Below are 22,382 nucleotides of genomic sequence, written 5' to 3' on the forward strand. Positions count from 1 at the left end.
ATTATCTCTGTCTTATTCTCATTTAAGTTGAGGAAGTTTGCACCCATCCATGCCTTGATGTCCGCCAGACAGTTAAGCAGAGAATGGAGCGCAGCCTGCCTCCTAAGATCTTGCTTCTATAGAGTTAGGAATGTGAATTTTGGACACGGTTTCATGACCCTCATGACCCCCCTTCTGACCACTTCAGGTAAATTCTTAGCATTTTTGAGCATTCCAGTCTGGAGAAAATCACATTTATATCTGGTGCGCCCCTCTTGTTTATTCTGCTACGTAGCTCTGCCTTGACAACACATTAGCCGGCCAGCTGAACCAAATCCTGCTATGTAAGCTAACGATGCAGTGACAGATTACCATTATTCCATGTTTTTTATTAAATTCCTTGAAAGTGTGCTTTGTGTGTGTTATTTTCCATATTAGAATTAATATGTAGAAGGCTTGAAAGAGCAGCAAGATTATTTTCGAACATCATCAAGCAACTGATAGCAATTTCATTGATAATCGTGCTTGATTTTATACACCCGTGGAAAGGGACCTGATGAAACCCATGAATACGTCAATAGATGCATTCGAGTTCAGATACGGCTGACGTCGGTTGGCTACATACGTCAACGTGAGCTTGAGTCTCACCGGGAGGGACGAAAGTTTTAGACGCAGATGGTCCCGAACACGATTTTGCTAATTTGACAGACGTGATTCGCGTGAGACCTCGTGGGATTTATTTATTTATTTATACAGTATTTAACTTTCATTCTTACTCATTAAAATGAGCATGATGACTGACGATATGATGTAGTTTAAATAAACCACTGTTGTCATACAGTTAACAGGCCTGCATTGTAGCACATTAATTAAATATCAAGTATTTTCTGTGTGTATATGTAACCAACAGCATAAAATAGCAGAATATCAAAACGTTTTCAGTAGGCTAGCCTACCGCTGTTCCAGAAATCACAAATAAGAAGGTATCCCTTCCATATCTGTTCATTTTAGTACATTCTAACGTAAGGAGCAAAGATTCTACAACAGAGCAAGATGGATCACTTTTGACCAGCTCAGGTGTCGTCCCAGACGCTGGCTATGTAGAATGATGTGACTGGATGCCGAAGTAATAACACGTTGAATGCTTTACTAGTGAAACCAAAACCCATCCAAGCATTGACTTATGGGTAACGTAGTCTACCGCTACACCTCCTCCTTTTAGCTAAACAAACATCTTTTCTAACCTCAACCCATCCAATTTTAAACATTCTTATGCTAACATATGTTATCACAACACATTTCTCTGGAACTCTTTTCTTTACCAATCAAGACATGTAGTAAACTAAAAGATCCACATTCTTTACATTCATTTCTCTTTTCCATTCATTATAAATCAGAGGAGTTCCCCGTGGCTCTCAGGTGTATTCTGTTTCTTCTTAGAATGCCCTTGTCAGTCTCTACCATGTATGACCTTGGCATGTTTGCAGTCCCTAGAACAGTCCCAGGAGCTTTCTCTGTGGTGATCCACACTTTCTGTTGTGAGGTGAGCTCTTGAAGTGTTCTGGACCGGTGGCGAAGATTGTAGTGTGTAGCTTGCCTACGCCTTCCTTCCTCATCCTTCCTGCGAAAAGCCTCTAAGTCAGGCCATTTTGGTGTGAGTTGACTTGGAAACTGATGTAGGGATGTGCGCAGGTTTCTTCCCATTAGTAACTGTGCAGGTCAGTATCCATGTTCTAGTGGTGTGGCTCTGTATGCTAAAAGTGCCCTGGTGCGGTCAGTGTCTTTACTCCACAGACGCTTGATCGTCTGCACTGCACGTTCAGCCTCGCCATTTGCTTGTGGGTAGCGAGGGCTGCTCGTGACGTGTGTGAAACAGTAAATGTTCTGAATGTCTCTGAAGAGAACTGTGGTCCGTTGTCTGATACAACAGTCTGGATATCCATGATGTGCAAAAGCCTCCTTCACCGCGCGAACAGTAGCCTCAGATGATGTGACCCGGAGCTCAGCCACCTCTATATATCGCGAGAAGTAGTCAGTGATGAGCAGGTAGGTCTTGTTTGCCCACTCAAACAGGTCCATTCCAACCTTTTGCCAGGGCCTGTCAGGGACTTGGGACTGTATGAGGGGCTGTACTGCGTTCTGTATCTCTGACACAGTTCACATCTGTCTACTGTCTCCCAAATTTGTGCAGAGACACCTGGCCACCATACAGATGCTTGAGCTCTGGCACGGCATTTGGAGATCCCTTGGTGACCTTCATGGAGTTTGTGCATTATTTCCCCTCTGAGTGTCTGAGGGATGACTATTCTCTCACCTTTCATCAGAAGGTCTCCAGCAAGATACAGCTCTGCTCTGACTTGCCAATAGGGTGCAATCGCTGAACTCAATTTGTGTCTCTGTGGCCATGATGTTTGACAGTAGTGTGCCACCGTTTTGCATGTCTCATCAGTTTCTGTACTTTCTTAATTTCTGCCAGTCTTGTGTCCGTAGCAGGAAGTGAAGACACAACAGCATCTACAAACACCTGGACTTCTTTTTCAAGCTGTAGGTCATCAGCAGATGGAGTGTCACTCAGTGGAGCTCTGGACAATGTATCGGCAGTGATGAGATTTTTGCCTGGCACATGAACAATGTCATAATCATACCTGCGGAGTCTCAGTCGAAATCTTAAAATTCTAGGAGGGAGGTCATCTAAACCTCTAGTGCTCAAAAGAGGGACCAAGGGCTTATGGTCAGTCTGAGGGGTAAAGTGCATCCCTTGCAGATAAGATGTTAGTCTCTCACAGGCCCACGTTACCGCCAGCGCCTCCTTTTCAATTTGCGCATAGCGCTTTTCTGTGTCTTCAGTCCTCTTGAAATGTATGTGACAGGCTGCCAGGAATGATCCGCTTGCTTCTGTGTGAGGACTGCACCTATTCCGAATGGTGATGCATCCACGGCCACTTTTGTCCCTGCTGTATTTGAGTACTGAGCAAGCGCTTTTGGTGAGATCAGTCCCCTTTTTAGCTTTTCAAAAGAAGTTTGCTGCGGTTCATCCCAGACCCACTCATTTTTCTCTCTCAGTAGGTCTTTTAGTGGCACAGTGATGGTTGCCATCTGGGGTACAAACTTTGACAAGTAGTTTGCCATGCCCATAAGGCGCCTCACGTCCTCCACGCATGTAGGCTCAGGCATCTGTAGGATAGCTTTCACTTTGTTTGGATCTGGCTCAATTCCTTTTGAAGACACCCTGTGCCCGATGAACGTGATGTGCTCTTGTGTGAACTCGCACTTCTCATTAAGTGTAAGTCCCTCTTCCTGCATCTTCTGTAGCACGCGATGCAGTCTTTGGTCATGTTCTTGTCTGTTTCTCCCATACACTAACACATCATCCGCATGGCATAATACTCCCTCAAAACTCTCAAACAATTGCGACATCCTTCTTTGAAAATGCTCCGGAGCGGAAGCAATTCCAAATGGGAGTCTGTTGAAGAAATATCTCCCGAACGGAGTGATGAAGGTTGTTAGGTGTCGTGATTCTGGAGTTAAAGGGATTTGCCAAAAGCCTGATCGCGCATCTAACTTTGTGAAAACTTTGGCATCTGACATCATTGCCAGTGTCTGGTCGACAGCAGGCAAAATGTGACGCTCTCTCTTCACTGCTGCGTTCAGTGGTGTGAGATCGACACAGATTCTCACTTTGTCTTTCATTGGTTTTGGCACCACTACCATCCCGGAACACCAGGCTGTCGGCTCAGTCACCTTTGATATGACTCCGATGCTTTCCATCCTCTCTAGCTCTTCACGGACCTTGTCTCTGAGAGGTAGAGGCACTCTTCTAGGTGTTGACAGTGCATAGGGTATAGCCCCTTGTTCCAGCTCAATGTGGTATGGCTCTTTTAGCTTGCCTAGCCCTTGAAACACTGATGGGTAAAGTGTCTTAAAGTCTGTATCTGTCTGCGTCACCTCATGGACGCTGTGCACTAGCCCCATAGCCTGTATAGCTGGCAGACCCAAAAGAGGATGCGTCAGCCCTGCCACAACATACACATGTTCATCTATGCATCGGCCATTTGCACACATTTTGCTCTGGAAGTAGCCTTTTACGTTCAGCAAATTCTGTCCGGGACCAATCAGTCTTTTCAGAGGCTTGTCTAGCTTACCATCTCACTCTGGGTTGAAAACGCTCTATGGTATTGAAGTCACATCCGCGCCTGTATCCAGCTTGAAACTGACGGTGTCTACGTTTAGAGTGACGCTTTCAATCCATGCCTTGGAGGCTTGTGTAGACACTTCACCTAAAAAGGCATAGTCCTGAGAATCACTGTCTGAAAGCACTTCCGTGACTGTGTGTAGGCCTACTGCTTGACCGTTGCGACAGGCCACTGCAAAATGTCCTTTCTTGTGGCACTTACGACATTCCACATCTTTAGCTGGGCAATCTTTCCATTCTTTTTCACTTTGCCGTTTTAACTGCATCGTATTTCTTTTTATCAGCTGGTCTCATCGGCAAAACACTAAAAATGTCGTCAGCGGCATCCCCCATTGCATACAGGAGTGCATTTACCTGATACTCTTCATCTTGATCTTTTAAAGAGTCACTTCACCCCATAACTCCACCCACTTCACATGTCTGAAAACGGCTTTGAAAATGGGCGAGACGTTCTGAAATTTGGAGAGAGAGTGCAGCACTGCTGCAACCAATCAACCATGGTGATTTCGTGTCAATCTGGGAATGAGTGCTGCAGACATGGCTTATCACAGGTAGGCTAATCAGGGCAGCAGGTGTTGGGGCGTTTCAGTCCTAATTTGTAACGACCCGGTGACGTAGTGTCGGACTAGAAGTGCAGGACAACGTCAGCATTCCAATAGTATTTTGGACCAACATGCCATGGCATGTTTTCAAACGGTAGTATGCGCGAGAGAGCAATATCTCCAATACAAAATCAGACGAAATGTTACTTTTGTCGAGAAACACGATTTTTGTCAATATTAACCCTGGTAATAGTACAGTTCACCACTTATAAGTATTTTCAATCAATCAACAGCCCAAAAAACCTATTTTAGGGTGCAGTGACCCTTTAATCCGGATGCAACATGGAACCTATCGAATCTTTTGATCCATCTCGGCCAGTCGGACGGACTTGAAAAGTCGAACGGTTCGGGCTGTGTTATTTGCACTGAAATTGCCATAACGTCTTTTTTTTCTCTCTCTCTCTCTCTTGTTCTTTCTCTTTTCGTTGAAGACTTTTTGTCACTCCTTGCGTGTGTGCAGATTCCCTCTCACCGGCTCGCGCAGCTTCACTGGCTCTCTCTCCCGGCCTTCATGAGCATGCAATTTTCACCATTGTTCTGTAGCCTAATCACTTTATCGTTGTGTCCACATACGACTTAACCATTTGCAGGCTAGAATGAGCGACTTTGTTAAATTGTGTGGCTTTTTACATTTAGCAGGCAAATCTGAAAAACGCACAATAGAAAGCATAGGTTCAGCATTCGGTGTCTTAGCTCTGGTGCGGCACATTCCGAGGTTCATGTGGAAGCGAATGCACTCTCTTTAAAAACATATCCATTACGTGTACCTGTCAATACAGAACAACAAACAAACAAACTTAATGTTAACAAAGTTGTTAACATTACGCCCTGAAGTAAAGTAAACTAGCCTATTGTTGTTTGTGCTGCAAAGAAAACTTTAATTTATATAATTGCAATATACTTATTATGGCCAAAAAAAATTTATGAAATGAACAAGGCCTGGACCATAGACCTCTGAAGTTCGCCTACAAAAAAGCCACCATCTTTGCCCAAATAAGGAGATCCGGTATCTTGAGATTTTTTCTATGGGAAAATAACATGGGGATTTTCAATAGTCGCACCTGTTAAACTCTCGCGGGGATGATGACATTTGAAATGCAGACGTTTTTCACTACACAGTTTTGTTCACTGCCTTCTAGTGGATACTGTGATCTTCGGCAGGTGAAGACAGCACACTTTGATCTTTGCTACCCCAAAGCTAACTTACAATGCAACTTGCCAATTAACTCCCGGATCTCCTTATATGGGCAAAGATGGCAGCTTTGGATCCTCTTTGTAGGCGAACTTCAGAGGTCTATTATGCGGCACCCCTGAGCATGCGTCACGGCATCCATTTTCAAAACCCCTGATGCTCTATGTGTTGATAGACAGCAATTTCATACAAGTAATTGTATGCTTTTTTTTTATTTATTATGACCGCTGCTAGCATAGCTAGCGAAGCGGTCATATAGTTGTTGTAAAAGTTTTTTGTTTTTTTTTCGTCACCGATTATGAATTTTCCGTCAACGATTCCCGGGACACCGTAACACCGGGGCACATGAAACTTGGTGGGCATGTAGCCCCAGTAGACTTCTGCGGAAAAATTCCGTTTCGTCCCCGGGTGTCACTCCCCCCCCCCCGCGCTGCCCCTGCCCGAAGCCCAAAGCCCTGCATAACTACCTGAACCGTGGCACCGAGGCTGACACAATGTTTATGGTATGTTGGTCTCAAGAGCTCACATCAACTTAGCTTATAACCAGTCATTTGTGATTTGCACCCCCATGGTAAAAATTGAAAATGCAATATAATATTGCTTTAATTGCCCCTATCTTCAGATGAGATGTTATGAACTGCACCAAATGTCATGTGTATGATTAACCTGACACCCTCTGGGAGTATGCCAAGTTTTGTGGAGTTTCATCCATGGGGGGCTATAAAATAAATGGATTTATGTGTACATTCAGGACTGTATACCCATCGGCCTGTAGATGGTGGTATTAACCCCCTGGGGATTTGAAAAACTGTTCCCAAACACACATCTCAATCTCTGCTAGTTTTTGTCCTAGAAACATAAACAAGTGACACCATTAGAAACCTTTAATCAACTAGTTTCCATTAATGTTTTAAAAGAGAATGGTTGCTCTGGGTGCAACAAACATACAGATGGTACGGGTTGAGAATGCTCCTTTCTTTCCCGCACATCGGGACTCCCGAAGCATCGGGACTTTAATTAAAACTGCAACCGCAAGGGGGCAACATAAGACCGCCTTAATAAAATGAAGGTTCGGCTCATACCGGAAAACACGGAAAAACCCGAAGACACCGCGCTGGTGACAAGCGGAGAAAAGAGACATCACGCTCGGCATGTCAGATTGCAGTTTCAGAGTTTTCGAATGTTTTACAGCGTACCTCACAGCTGGCTCTCTCACTCGACGTAGCCTATAACTGAGTCAGTCCAGCAGAGATGCCAGAGCAACGTTTTGGTCAATGGAGAGGGAGAGAAATGCTCCGCATATCCGTCTCATTTAATCCGTCTCATTTAATCATTAAAATGAAGGTGATGACTGGCGAAATTATAATCAAACGACGTTTCAATAAACCATTGTTGAAATTAATGAAAATGGTTTTAGAAGCCTTCAATTCAACCTGAAAGACTCGATATAGGCAACCTTAGATTAATTCATTAATTCATTACGGTTACAAGACCGCATTTCCGTGAATAGGCTATTATTGTCAAGGCGAAGACGAAAGAGATGGACAAGATGGACATTTAGGCTACATTTATGCTAGGAATACTTAGAAATGAGTAGGCCTATAGGCTATTTTAAAACGGAGGCATGTTCATTTTAACCGGCGACGCTGGGTAGCTTACCCAGCACTTTATCACAGATTTTGTCCCCACCACTTTTGACAACTGAAAATAAAATGTATTTAACAGAAATATCTTTAATAGGCCTACATGCCTATCATGTCACTTTACTTATAACCGTAGGCTACATGCATGGAGAAGATCGCGCATTTTGTAACATTGTAACAATGGATGGTCAGATATGCGATAGGGCAGTGAGGGTGATTCATTGTAACCATCGACTAGTAGGCCTAGCTCCGCAAAAGAAGTTTCTAGCAACTTAGAATATATGGATCTCGTTATGCATGTTCATGTTGATTCAGAGATAGACATAGACTACCGTGGGCTACTGTCGTCAATATAACAGCATTTTATCATGTGGTGAATTAATGACTAACGTCAGTTTAACATGTCAGAACTTTTGATCGGCGTTTCAAGTGCATGCCGCGAATAAATGAACTCGACTGACTGAATCCTTTATATTTCTTGGCTAAGTGCGAAGAGATTGACACTCGAACTGTGGCGTAACTGGTTGAGGCATCTTAAAGGGATAGTTCGGGTTTTAAGACACGAAGTTATATGGGTTCCCTGTCAGCAACGTTGTGCATCAGCACTGACTTACCCCGCAACAGCGTCCTGTGAGCCGAGATCCAGCCGGTTTTTGATGCTGAAGAAAGTAGTCCGGCAAGTTTCTGGGGTCACGAAAGTAAATTGTTTTTCTTCTCAAAACCATATGCGTTCAAAAGAGTGATATATTTGCACCACAAAAACGTTGTCCAGGAAAAATTCAAACCTCGTTATCACGTACTTATTTTTCGCGATTCCTATCACTGTGCGCTACTGACAGCTGGACAACGTTTTTGTGGTGCAAATATATCACTCTTTTGAACGCATATGGTTTTGAGAAGAAAAACACTTTACTTTCGTGACCCCAGAAACTTGCCGGACTACTTTCTTCAGCATCAAAAACGATCAAAAACCGGCTGGATCTCGGCTCACAGGACGCTGTCGGGGGGTAAGTCAGTGCTGATGCACAACGTTGCTGACAGGGAACCCATATAACTTCGTGTCTTAAAACCCGAACTATCCCTTTAATCATACGTCAGCGACCGGGGTTCAAAACTTACTCTACGCACCTCCGGAACCCATTAAGACAAGAGGCATTATTTTATTAAAAAGTTTTGCGATTTTTTTATGATTGCGATGTCTGCTGAAAAGAAAAGTTAATATGTGAATTCGTGGTTCAGCGCACACACACACACACACACACACACACACACACACACACACATTTTTACATTTACATAATAGGGCTCGGGCACACGCCTTGCATTCTAGGAATATCGCCGCCATTTGGTAGCGCACTGAACGTAATATCCATTCATTCAGATGCACAAGACAAGAAGCAGAAATATAGTAGCGATTTATTCTTTTCCTCTTGCGATCGTGGGTTGCACTGTTACACCCCACTACACAGCAACATACTACCAAGAAGGCAAAAACTAAGTAACAGGAACACACTAAAAGGCGGGCGTAAATCCATAGTAATCCATAGTAAACTAAGGAGTGAAGCTGCCAATGTGGCTGTGCCCGCGAAGTTTTGATGTCATGATCCCGAGCCCTAGTGTCAGGAAGTGTCTGTCGAGAGCAGAGGCGATTGCTCATTGAGTGCAGGGGAGGCTCAGCCTCCTCTAAAATATCACGGAAAATTGCATGAAATAATGCCTATTATGAGCTACATTAGCAAGCCTAATATTCCAACTAGAACATGCTAAAAACGTGTTCAACTTCATGGCTATATCGTTATAGTTTCGTTTTGCAACAAGGTTTTGCCTGTCATCTATCGTGATTTCGCACGTCTAATGCATTGCTGTGACGACACGATCCATTAAAATCCCCATAGAGGCTCGGCCTCACTGGACTTCGATGGCACTACGGAGTGGGCTGGTCTCAGTGCAGGAAAAGCTAGATGAATATTGGATAAACACCGCAAAATCGTCAGGCTACTGTTTGGTCTATTCTGTTTAGGATATATTTCCCCCTCAAATAACAATATAGCAGCAATAATAATAATTTAATAGTTGACCATTTTTATCAGAGCTTCCCCTATTCCAATGAGCAGCAACCGCCACTGGTCGAGAGAGAGGGGGGAGGGAGGCAATCGTCCTCAATGCCGCATATAGGTAGGCTATAATGTCTAGTGAACTGGTTAGACAAGTGTGGGGGAGGGGGAATGATCGCACAAGACAATTGCTCTTCATGAAATGGGTAGTCTCACAGACGTTTGTCGATGTTTAAACGTAGCCTACTACATCACTTGCGAAATCGGACGTGGCACATAGAATTATTAGGCTACTGGATTTAATATAGCATAGACTTTGTTCATCCTATATTAGCCTATATTAAAATGTAATGTGCTGCGGGGAATCATTGGGGAAGTCAGTTTAAGTTGTCCTGTAACAATTTGCCTCTTATTATAATCAAGAGTATGCAGCCACTACGCACATAATAGTCTAGGTTACGGGCGGATGCGAGCAACCCCATGCAAAAGAAGGCCTTAAGTTAACGGACTGAAGGCCTGTTTACATGTCAAACATGCATTAAATCTAAGAAACGAAAAACACAAATATCATGTATTGTGTCGTAAACAGTTAATGACTTCGTGGCCACTATGCGCAACTGCATCGCGCAGTGAGCTGAAGGATAGGAGGACCGACACTTATTAACACAAAGCTTTGTAAAGCACTAACAACCACCCCTCAAAGTTCATTGTCCATAAGTATAAAAATCCGACAATCCAAAACGATAACGAGATCTCCCAGAAACGAAAAACAAGTTTGTTGAGTAGCCTAGTCCTTCCAACAATCTCAGCTTTTGCGTTTGTTAGATAAAAGGCATTCTGTCCTGCTGTATTCCAATGAGAAAAAATCATCCACAAGGTAGGCTAAGGGTCACGGTAATGCAGCATGCAGGAATCTATAAATACGCACAAAACGAATGAATGGGTTATATCGGCCAAAACGAATGAATGGGTTGGGAGAGTCGTCTGGCTGTGTCAGCAGACTGCAGTCGGTCTCGAGGGGTTAAATAGTGCACGTACTTGAATTTTAATCTGAAGAAGACCACACGAAAATAAAATCAAATCAAAAAAGAAGGATTTCAAGTGTGCGAACCTTTTTCCATTTTTTTATGATTTAGCCTACTCTTGTTCTGCACCTTGACCGGGGATGTGCACAAACTTTTTTACTACACTTGAATTTTAAACCAACTCTTCTCTAGCCTATATCCTATAGCCATACTTTAATAATCAGATGTTATGCTCATTTTTGTAGGCTACACCTCACCGGCAAGCACGCACGCAAATGCTGCTTTTGCACATCTACAATATTGGCCAGGCTATATAGAATAGGCTTTTAGGACTGTATTTTGCCTTCGTGCAACTTTAGTTGTGCTCAATCTAAATTATTGTCAGTAAGGATAGGTCATATTACCAAATGGCGAACCTCGAAAATTATTTAGGATATAGAGCCGTGTCCATTACGCATGCAGTTATTTTTTAGGCTATTGTTTTATTTGAGTGTTTTTGTCTACCATGGCAAACATAGTTGAAACGTTCGCTCTAAACTTATGTATTTCCAATCGGCTTTCACAAAACCGATGAGGTCCAGATCTCAGTGGCCTCATAGCTGCCTACAGCCATGCATAGTAAGCCTAATGATAGCCTAATAGTTATGACATTAATAGCCTATTAAAGGTAGGGTTGGAGATCCTGGAAAACGATTCCAGCAAAGCTGCATTTTGAAAATACACAGGTCAAAAGTACCAGCCCCTTTCTTCAGACTTCCCCCCGAAGCCACGCCTCCAGAGTACAGGAACGCGCAATGCTTGTTCACGAGCAGGAAAGTGCACGAGCTCTGTTCTGGTTCACGAGCACGAAGGTGCACGAGCGCTGTTCTGACCTGTCCATGGTTCTGAAAGCAAGCATCGATTGGCTTTGGCTAACTTTTGCTAACTTTTTCTCATGGCGAATTCACAGGTAAGAAAATACCTTTCAACATCATAATGAACCTAACTAACGACTATGATTATCATTTCAAGTTATATTTATGAGTATATTAGATTAGAAGTTTGGCTATTCACTTAGTTATTTTGATACGTGTCATAGGCTATAACCTAAAAACTAGCTCTGGCTAATAATCATTAGCAAGACTAGCCACCCGCTAGCAGCTACCCAAAGTTAGCTAGTTAGTTTACTTTTGACGCTGTAATGTGCATTTCATGCATATGCATGCATTTCGTACATATGTGTTTCGACGTAACAGTCCTATTTCATACATAGCAGGCTAACGTTACATTCCGTAATGATTTATGTAGTAACACCACTGCTTGCCAGCGAACTTTACACGAATGTTTGCCCGTGTTGACGATTTATTCAAGTTTACAGTCTGTAACTTACCAACGAAAGTGTGATTCGTTTGAGTTTTAGCTGTGTGTATTATATCATTTATTTAGAGCTCCCATGATGAGAGCCTCGCTGGCTCTGATTGTGATTACACGCCGCCGGAGCCATCCACATCCAGAGGGCAACGTCAGCGACAGGTGAGAGGAGCACGGGGGGGCTGAGGAGGAGGCAGAGGCAAGGCACGCGGAGATCTGACAGTCTAGAGTCTAGAGTTGAAGAGTTGAAGAGCTACAAGCCCAAAGGATGGCAAGAGAGGAGGTGTTTATCACATTTATCAAAAATAATATTTGCCTCTGATAAAAGTACAAACCATTTTCTTTATCTTGAAGAGTGATTAGTGTGTGCTCACCTGCCATGCACTGTATAATATTTTAAAGACAGAGCTGATCTTTATTAATCTATTGTATTTATCTGTTGCTTCACAGGCCAGGATTGAAACACTAAGTCTAGAACAGAGCCTTCAGCTGCTACGGCTCAGCCTGAGACGTGACCCCAGTCAGATGTTTGATCTGCTAGACCAAACATTTGGTACCCCTCCACCAGGCCTCCCAGTTCCAGGCCAACCCACCTGGTGTGTCTGCTCAAACTGCTGGGAAATGCCCACTGATCTAGAGAGAAAATGCTGTGGACAACATCCAGATTCATGCATCTCAATGCTGCCACACCTATTTATTTTGTCGGAGGGGGTTCTTCGCCTTGCTAGAAGAATCTGGAACGATGTCCGGGCAGAGGCAGATGCTCCAGAAGCAGGCGAGAGCAACCGTCAGTTCTGTTACGCAGCATACAGACAGTATGTTGTGTGGCAGTATGGCGCACTTGGTCATGGTCGGCGTGTCGTCATACCCAGTTGCTGCGTTTGGAGGATTCAGCAGTGTTTTCCAGATCCACTTGGGCAATATAAAGGGTTTGTCCCGAGTAGAGTTTAGTAAATCTGGTAGCTATGTACATAGTTAGCTTTATTTATTTCATTTATGCACATCTCAGTTTTGTTCTGCACCCTGTTTGACTTTGTTTGGTCATCGTTCTTAAATCATCAATGCATAGGCAATAAATCTCTGTTTATTTCAAAGAACTATCTGATTGTGTTCTTCTGAACATACATTTTACCTTGCCATCCCTGCTCATTCATTAGAAATGATCAAAAAAGCCAAACAACCAAAATTGTGTTAACAACTGTTTATTGAGATATTATGGGGGAAACAAACAAACAAAAACAACCATATAATACTAATAAAAAAATACAAAATCTTAAATACAACTATGTACAATTTCAGGGAAACTGTTTCCTCATAGCTGATGCATCTGGTCAGTGCTGGCTGGTAGGTCAGGCACATGCTGCAACACTGTGGGGCCTAGTCTGTGGGTGGAGAGGCCTGTGCTGTATAAAAAATACCAGTCACAACCACATATCTGAGAGTAATAACATTTGCAACTTTTAGAATACCAAAGGGGCATTATTATAGAGGAAGTCTTGTGAATATTTGCAGGTGTACCTGAAACGCAGATACTTGACGATGTTCTTCAGCCAGCCTGCCTCAAGAACAATTTCCCACAATCTCTGGTGTGCCAAACTGCCCTGTTGTATCCAGTCTTTGTCTCTGCTGTCCTCCAAAGGGCCGTGGTGGCAGGCACCAAGGGCCCACTCATGTTCTCCTGTGACGTGGTGCAGGAGTCCCATCCACAGGTCCTGAGGAGAAATAGTTACAAAATGACTTTAAATAAGGGATCTCACAAACACAGAGTGTGCACAATGACAAGTCTGACAAGGGGTCCAAGCTGTTGGCCAAAGTAGAGATTGTTCAAGACATAAAATGACAGTTGGTTATTAGTATGACTGTGTAACCCATGTTACAGTTCATATTACTACTCCATTCAGAAACACACAAATTACATCATCTGTGATAGGTTACTTACCATGAACTCTTCATAACAGCTTGCAGCTTTGCAACAATGCCAGAAATGGTTGCAGACATCTTTGCTCCATGTCAGTAAGTCACAGCATCCCTTTTGCTGCCCTGCCTGGACATTGAACAACAAAGGTTTTAAAAGGATGTCAACAAAAGTTCACATCAAAAGGTTGATGTAGGTAACGTACAAAGCATACAATTGGAAAGGAGATCCAGAACATACCGCTACAAGTCTTTTGCTCAAGTTCTTTGATCCATGCCAGATGTCTAAAGAATGGTGTATGACACTGTCTTTGAACGGTCCTTTAGCTAAAGTTGAAAAAAGAAATCATGGTAAATAAACCAATGAACAATCATAGCAATATGGTGATGCATGTAGTGTAGCAGAAATGTATTAGAGCTGTGAAATCCTACAACCTAGGCATGGATAAGGAAAACCTTACTATACCCTATACAGGTGAAAAGTTGTAAACTGTGTAAACATTGTAGTCAAAAAGCTTGATCTGGTGCGTACAGCTGGCATTGCCTGATAGTATATACTTTTCATTTCTCAAGGCTAGCTTTAGCCCTGGTCGAACAAATTTGACAATAGAAATAAACAGCAATCAAACCTATATCAGTATCACTGCAACATTCTTAGACAGCAAGCATTTGAAACCCAAGCAAACTAATGTTAGCACGTATAATGTTAGATAAATACGAGCTATAGAACAACTGCAAAAGGCAAAACTTGTGTTCAACAAGCCCACTTGGCCAGAGCTGTAGTAAGACTAGGGAAGCGGTACTCTAAGTAAAAGATAAACTGACCAACATATTTCAAATCGTTAGCCTACATTGACCATCCAGCTTGTTGTCAACATAAAGTTCGGATACTCACGTGTCAGAGGGGGTTTCTGTCAGAATTGTGGATACGGGGGAGGAGGGGGTCTCTTGAAACCTTGTTTCACGGGTGTAGATGTTGTGCCCTTCACGTAACTAACAAAACAATAAATAAGAGTCATCAAGTTAGTAAATAGTTTAGAAGCATGAAATAAATGCCATGGGGAAAAATCTTCACGGATATACAAATAACTTTGATTAGCGATTGAAAGCAGTAACGTTGACATACTTCGGTGTTAGCTAACTTAGCCAAACATGCCGGGGCATTGCAGCTCGTCTACATCGTTTTATCCTCTCACTGGCTGAATACTTGTTAGAAACGACAACATACTGTCCTAAAGCATTAACAAGTGCTCTCAAACATTATAAAGACATAATGTAATCTTACCTATCCAGTAGAAATAGGGCCACCATGGCATCCGTTTGCAGCTCTTGCTGTTCCTTTAGCTGACGCCATCGAACAAATGCAGCAGCACCGATGGCCACTCGGGTCTTGGCTGTCTTCGTCTGCCCTTTTTTTTGGCAGAAGCCTTCTCAAAACACAGTCTTTCTTTTTCGGCCCGTTGTTGGCACCTTTTCTGCCATAATGTTCAAATCGTCGTTGCCGTATCTTGTATGCTAACTATACGTTTAGGAATGCTACGTGCTAACCAAGCTGGCTCTAGCTTCCTGGCAAGCTTCAGGGCGAGCACACGCAATCAGCACGTTCACGAAGAAGGGTAAGCGCAGAGGGAGAGGGAGGGGGAGGGAGGGGGAGGGAGGAGCAGAGTGCAGTTTGATAGACGTAATCAGAATCCAATCATTGTCAACGGTCCGCTCAGTATGATTGGATAGTGTTTTTCCTAGATTTCTCGTTCTAGACGCCACTAATTTTTTTCATTTTTGTGTCAAAACTTTTAATTAATTGGTTGCAATGGGGGTGTGAAGAGTATTTCAAGCAATATATTAAAAAATGCTCCAGAGAGTATGCTCCAAACAACTCCTACCCCACCTTTAATGACCTCATGTCGGAATGGCACGTTGTTTGAAAAAAAAAGTTAAGTAGGCCTAGGCCTACCGCCGAGTGGGGATATGTCGGAATGAACAGCGGATACCAGCTGGGTTGTAAAACATTACTGTATTCGTTGATCTTATCGATGCAGTCCTTGCGGCCACTTCTCCCCATCGTAGGAAACGTTCTGTTTAGTGTTGACAACACAAAGGCCTACACGTTGTGTGGCAGTGCTTGCTTGCCCTTCGATCCATCCCAGTTGGTGGTTTTGCACCTGTCCCTGAGTTATAGTCTATATGAGTAAGCGCTTATGCTCTAACCGCATAATAAAAGAAGCACCTGCAGCAGTGCTTATGGCAAGGCTATTAACACCTGTCACTGAGCTATGGACAAGCAGTTATGCTCGAAAATTATCATAATAACAGACACACCTAATTGTATGGCTCTATGTTTAAACACATCAAATTAGCAAGCATTTCCGCAGCAACGTTTGCTTTCTTTTTCTGTCGGTCCGCGGTTGCTTGGTCAATTGCGCAGCAAATTATCAGATCACCGGACCTAATTTCACTCCATGTCTCGCGGACCAGCAGCAGTCTCCACGTTTCGCGGCCCATAGTTTGAGAAACGCTGCATTAAAGTGTCATTAGGTTGTAGGCTCTATGTTTAGTGATTTCTTTGTGTGTTTTTCATTGTAGTGTGTGTGTATTGAGTAGTTCCTTAAAATACGGAACAAAGAGCGTCCCGTATATCAATATGGAAGAAGACTAACTATTACTTAGGCCTATATATTTCTTATAACGAAACGCGAAGAAAAAATACAAGGACTGACCATCTCGTTTCTCCGCGTTTCCCCCAATACCATGGCGACAAAGAGAAATAAATATGATTTGACATTTAAGCTGATTGCTGACAAATTTGCCACACAATTCGGGAGAAGCAGCAGACAGGAGCGCCACCACAAGCAAGCACTTCTAGCCCAAATTAACATGGCAACGTTGCCTATGACTAAAGTGTCTAAGTAGGCTAGTCCTACTAATATTACATTTGATTGGTAGCATGTTTGTAGCGCGCCAGTTTACCCATCCCCTACATCAAAACAGCTTAGAATCAATCAAAGAATCAGCTGTGTCGGCGTTAGGCTGTAGGCAATTTTCTATAACCATTTTCATTCATTTCAACAATGGTTCATTGAAACGACTGGCGAAATTATTCAAACGACATCACGTTCATTGTAATGATTAAATGAGATTAAGGAGTCGACTACTGACGGATATGCGGTCTTCATCATTTTGAAATGCGGGATGAAACTTTCTGCCACCTGGTGGTTGTTTGGGTACATTGCCTTAGCCTCGAGAAAAATCGGCTTGATGGCCTGCGGGATCTCTTCGGGAGTCCCGCGGGAGAAGGTGCATTCTCAACCCGTACCCACTGTACAAACATGCAGGAACACACACACACACACACAAATACACACACAGACAGACACCACACACACGCACCAGCACATACACACATAGGGGCCTACATAAAAAATTACACAAACACATGCACAAACACGCCCACACGCATGCACATATACACACACTCAGACAGAGAAGCACTCATACACAAAAGCAAGCGCACACATGCACACACTCATTTACATACATAAAAGTTGCAGAAGGGGATGGAGTAGGCAATAGAAACAAAAGCGTGACTGATATTTGAGCAGAGAATGTGCAGAACTGAGCGGCGGTCATATTGTGTAATGCTTTGCGGTACATCTAGTTTATTTCGTTTTACGGATAAAGAAAAATGAACATGAATGCAAACTAATGGAATTAATGAACGACTGTCTGGAATAGCAGTTCTACATCCTGAAGCTTCATTCAATATTCAAGAAGTTAGCTATCTGCCTAAGCCTTGTTAGGACACAATTGCCAGGGCAGAATAGTAAACATTGAATTCATTTAGGCTAAGGGTGGTATACTGTAGGTGTATTATTACCAGACAGTTACTATTTCGAATTACAAAATCATTAATTGAGATTTCATTAAAAGTGAGAGGTTGAACTTTTAAAAAGGTGTTTAAAAGTGTTTAAAAACAATTGTTGTACTTTCATTTTATTAGGTCATACTGAACTGGATTCTAAGAGTTAAAAACAACAAAGGATACAATAAATGTTTTGTCATGTTTGCATAGTATTTCGTTTAGGATAAGCTAATCAAAGCAGCTAGAAGTAATTGTAGTCACTTGACATTTCTGAGGATTTACATATTTCCACCAGGGCAGTGGTATAGAAATTCTTCAGTGGAGGCACCACACTAGTTAATCACGCTATCAACATCTTCTTACCTTTTCTTCTGTTATTACTATTCTTTAACTTTATGGTAGACAGTGAGTCCAGCAAATTGAGAACCTAGGATCCTGTTTATGTTTATGAATGTGACTCCAGTATGTTGAGACATAAGGGTGGAAAAAGGGGTTACATTTATATAATGCAAATGATTATGTTGTGTGTTGTGTTTGAGGGGGTGGTGTGTATGTGTGTGTGTAAGTGTGTGTGTATGTGTGTGTGTGTTTGTGTGAAAGTCTTCATTGCTGGTGCGGTTGTGGGTCAACTCAGCAACATGCCCTTTATGGACAAGAGGCAGATATAACGGACTGACGTTTCTGTTTGAAAGAGTTAACACATTGCAACTTATTCAACAGCGAGTGAACTGCGGATGTTCCTGCAAAACAGAATAGCTATACTCCTAACATTACTCATATTTGTTCTAGAAATATGCCTAGTTCCTTAGGCTCCCTCCTTCCTTCAGTGGTTATGTGTTTCATGCTGGCTACACGAACAACTCATACTTAATTCAACATAAGGTCTACAGACCTTAGAGGTGTACATTTCATTTTCATACATCAAAGCATTCGCCCATGGCAGCCAATCAAATTTGATGGCGAAGCCTCCAAACAGGAAGTGAGGTCAAATCTCGGCCATATTTGGCGGGATGATTTTGGACACCATCCAAAGTAGTCTCGGTAAATTTGGTGTAATTTGGCCACTAGGGGGCGCAGCAATTACCAAAAATGCATTTTGGCTCATATCTCTTTACGTGTTTGGGATGACATCTACATTTTTACATTGTAGGTGCTCTGGGACATACCACTGGTGAACCTAGGCAACCCGTCACGTCAGTGTAAGAATTTGGCAATCGTGGGCAACGCCGCCAAACTTGAAGCAGCTTCGCGTCTTGGCCAAACTTTGGCACTTTGACCTGAGGGCGAGCGGTTGCATCTCCTGCCGGGGCGCTGTTGCGGCGCGTCGGAGCAAGCACACTTCGCACTTTCCCACCGGGCAAACGCATTCTAGTTACTTCTCGCGCCTATACCTGCTCAGCATAGCCTATTGCTCTCTTTCCCTCCCTCCGAGGTAGCCTACAAGATGCTTCTCCCTAAATGAATGAAAATTGTTTTAGAAAGTAGCCGCGGTAGCCTGCAAAATGCGGCATAAAATCCTGGCTACTTTGTTATTGAAACCAGGTTAGGCTTTGTCTTTGTTCCAGGTCTGTGATCATTCTCGGCTGCACGAACATAGGCTACCTATTAAATGAATAGAAGTGAATTTGGGGAGTGAATTAGAACTAGCCATTTTAGATCTTAGATTATCTGCCCAAACCCGAACTGCATTATCTGTATTACGGATCTCGTGATCCAACAACACCGGTGTTGGGCCAAAATGGTTCATCCCTCCCCTCGGTTCCGTCGGGTCAGGCTTCTAATCACAGAACGCATGCCTCCGTTTTAAAATAGCCTATGAATAACATCTCTAAGTAGCATACAAAAAAAAAATAATATTAAAAAAAAAATACTATGAAAAAGTTGAAAGTCAAGTTTGCTTAAGGTTTGTTCAAGAACCCTTCCAGAGTTTTTACCTAAAACAACACAAATAAATGAACAGATAACTCAAACGTGCTTAATGAAACAACCACAGACTATCAACACGGTCTGACACGAATGACACATGGCTTAATGCAAACTGAATTTATCCTATGTGTAAGTAACAGCGTCCCAGTCTGAGGACTCGTAGCCGCGTTTTAAGTAGTTCACACCAGCACGGCGCTTCTAGTAGGACGTCAAAGCGGTCTAATGACCGGGGCGCGGCGCTTCTAGGTATAAGTGAGTCAGAACAGCACGGCGCTTCTAATGACATTACAGGGGTGGTGTGTAGGTCTAATTGAGTGCCTGTCACTTTAAGAAGTACGTGAACGTAACTAGGTTTCATTCGGTTTTAGGGGGAAAAGTCACGCATAGTTCAAGATATGTTTTCATTAAATTAAATTAATGTTAAAAAAAACTAACAAGGTAAAGAGAATATTTCTGGTGTCATAGAAAAGATAAGTGTCTTGCAATGTTAACTTCTATGATTTAGGTAGGTTAAACTCTTAGATGTGGATAGGGTCTTTGCACCTGCACATAGGCTATTTTACAACTCACCACTACGTTTCTGTCTTTGATTTCGACGAGCGAAAAGTAATGTCCATACTTCCAGGAGAGAAAGCTCATCCTATCCGCACTGTCGGCCATGACGTGGTTTAATGGTCACTGATTGATACAATTGGTGTATATGCCACCCTGCGACGTCAGGTCAGATGTGAGCCTATCTTGTCTTCTTGTCTGCAAGTGTTCGTTTTTTTGTAAAAGACAGTAACGCGAGTAACATTTAAATTTTAGTAACTGTAATTGGGTTACCTGATTCACGAAAAAAAATACTTAGTTACTTGCAGGCATGCAAACTGGTCAGGGGTGAAAAAGGTGAGACTCTTCTCCGCCCCCCCCCCCCCCCCCGAAAAAAAACAACAACAAAAATGGAAACACGCCCCCCCCCCCGAAAAAAAAAACAAAAAAACAAAAACAAAACATGGAAACAAATCTTCAAAGTGTGAGGGACCCGCTTTCTTTCTTTCTTACTATCTCTCTCTTTCTCTGTGCTTATGTACTTATTATGTACTTATTACACATTTCTGATGATTTCATTGGCCTAATGGACACTTAAACTATCAGAATAAGGAAAAGTCTGAATATTTGTTGGACCAAACCAGGTAATCAATAATCTTGCTTGAGACACACACTATTTCAAACTAATAAAATTATATAAAATAGGGTAGATAGGGTTTAATTTTTCAAATTGTTTTAAAACTTTTTAATATGCAGCCTAGGCTACAACAGGTTGTGGTTTTTAGGCTATATTGTGCTAGTGTGTTTAACCAAACAATAAAGTTATATGAACTGTCTTCATATAAACTGTACAGTAGGCTACCTGTAGGCACAGACTAGGCTACTGATCAGGGTCCTCCTGTAACTCGACAATCAAATGTAAATTTAATTTACGCATGGCTTATGAACTCGTAATGATCCGGGTGTTACTGAAAATTGTTGCAAGTCACACACATAACTCAAACGGTTACGTGCGTTACGTGTGCTCTGAAGCAGTCGCCACTTTTTTTGGCTACGTTACGAATCGTTTGAGTTGCTTTTGCGTAGGCGTTGCGTAAGGTCTATGCGCAGTGTGCTTCGAGTAACAGGGCCCACTTTTCTTAAAGACAGCATTATCATGTCAATCAACTACGTCTCTGGACAAAACGAACCAGCCCAGTTTATGAGCATTTAATTCAACTGTCACATTAGCCTTTGATATACTGATAAAGTCTGCCTATTTGCTTCACCTTTTGCCGATCTAGATGGTTCAAACTGCACGCATTCTTCATCAAAGAAACTCGTTATGTCTACATGTTTGTCTAATTTCGCTAACTTTCATCATTAGAAGAAAACAACCTATCTACGTTGCTACACTAATCTCAGCGTCTTTTTCTAATAGAAGTTGAAAGTCTTAACTAGCCCACCTGTGAAATCCCTCGGCATCTCTTCTCGCCAGAATCATTATATTCCACCTGACATCAGACGCATCTATCTGCGCTCACAACAGAGGCTACTTGGCGTGCGCTTTCTGTTCGCGTTGCGTCTTGGTCAACAATTAGCTTCCACTAATGTTTATTAAACGCATAGGGGCTACATTCACGCATCCCTTGCTGATCAGACACGTTTTAAATGCGGCTCTAGAAACACCTCAAGATGCGTTAGCGTCTTCGCATGATTTCTAAACTCACTTGTAAATTCAATTCACCTTGACCCCCCCCCCCCCCTAAATATTTTCTCATCGGATCTGCATGAACCATGTAGGTCACCTATTTTTGATTCAAAACGGCGAATTTCGCCGAAAGGTGAGGAGTTTGCATGCCTGTACTTGCTTGTTACCTCTTAAAGTAGTGGAATTATAGCCTAGAAATCTAGACGCCCCTAGCGGCCGCAAATGTAATTTGGCTGGCGGGGCAGTCTAGGCACGATCCATTGAGACAGGGAGTTGAGAACCCGAAGCACCAGCGATCCAATCACAGCGTGTATAAAGTCGGTGGGCGGGCTTAACATAATGGTGACTGACATGCGACCAGAAGTTGCAACGGTAACGCATCCTGTTATTTGAAAACAAGAAGATGATTCGTTTAGCGTTATCCT

The 22,382-nt window shown here is 42.7% G+C and overlaps 1 long non-coding RNA gene across 1 annotated transcript; it reads right to left on the reverse strand.

The window, feature by feature from the left end:
• Nucleotides 1-13,660: 13,660 nt before the first annotated feature.
• LOC134096243 (uncharacterized) lies at nt 13,661-14,276 on the reverse strand. Its single transcript, XR_009940734.1, has 3 exons — nt 14,193-14,276; nt 13,977-14,081; nt 13,661-13,749 (listed from the first exon to the last, which is right to left on the reverse strand). It is a non-coding gene; the product is annotated as an uncharacterized LOC134096243 (long non-coding RNA).
• Nucleotides 14,277-22,382: the final 8,106 nt, after the last annotated feature.

This window comes from Sardina pilchardus, chromosome 11, assembly GCF_963854185.1.
Source record: "Sardina pilchardus chromosome 11, fSarPil1.1, whole genome shotgun sequence".
NCBI classification, from domain to species: Eukaryota; Metazoa; Chordata; class Actinopteri; order Clupeiformes; family Clupeidae; genus Sardina; species Sardina pilchardus.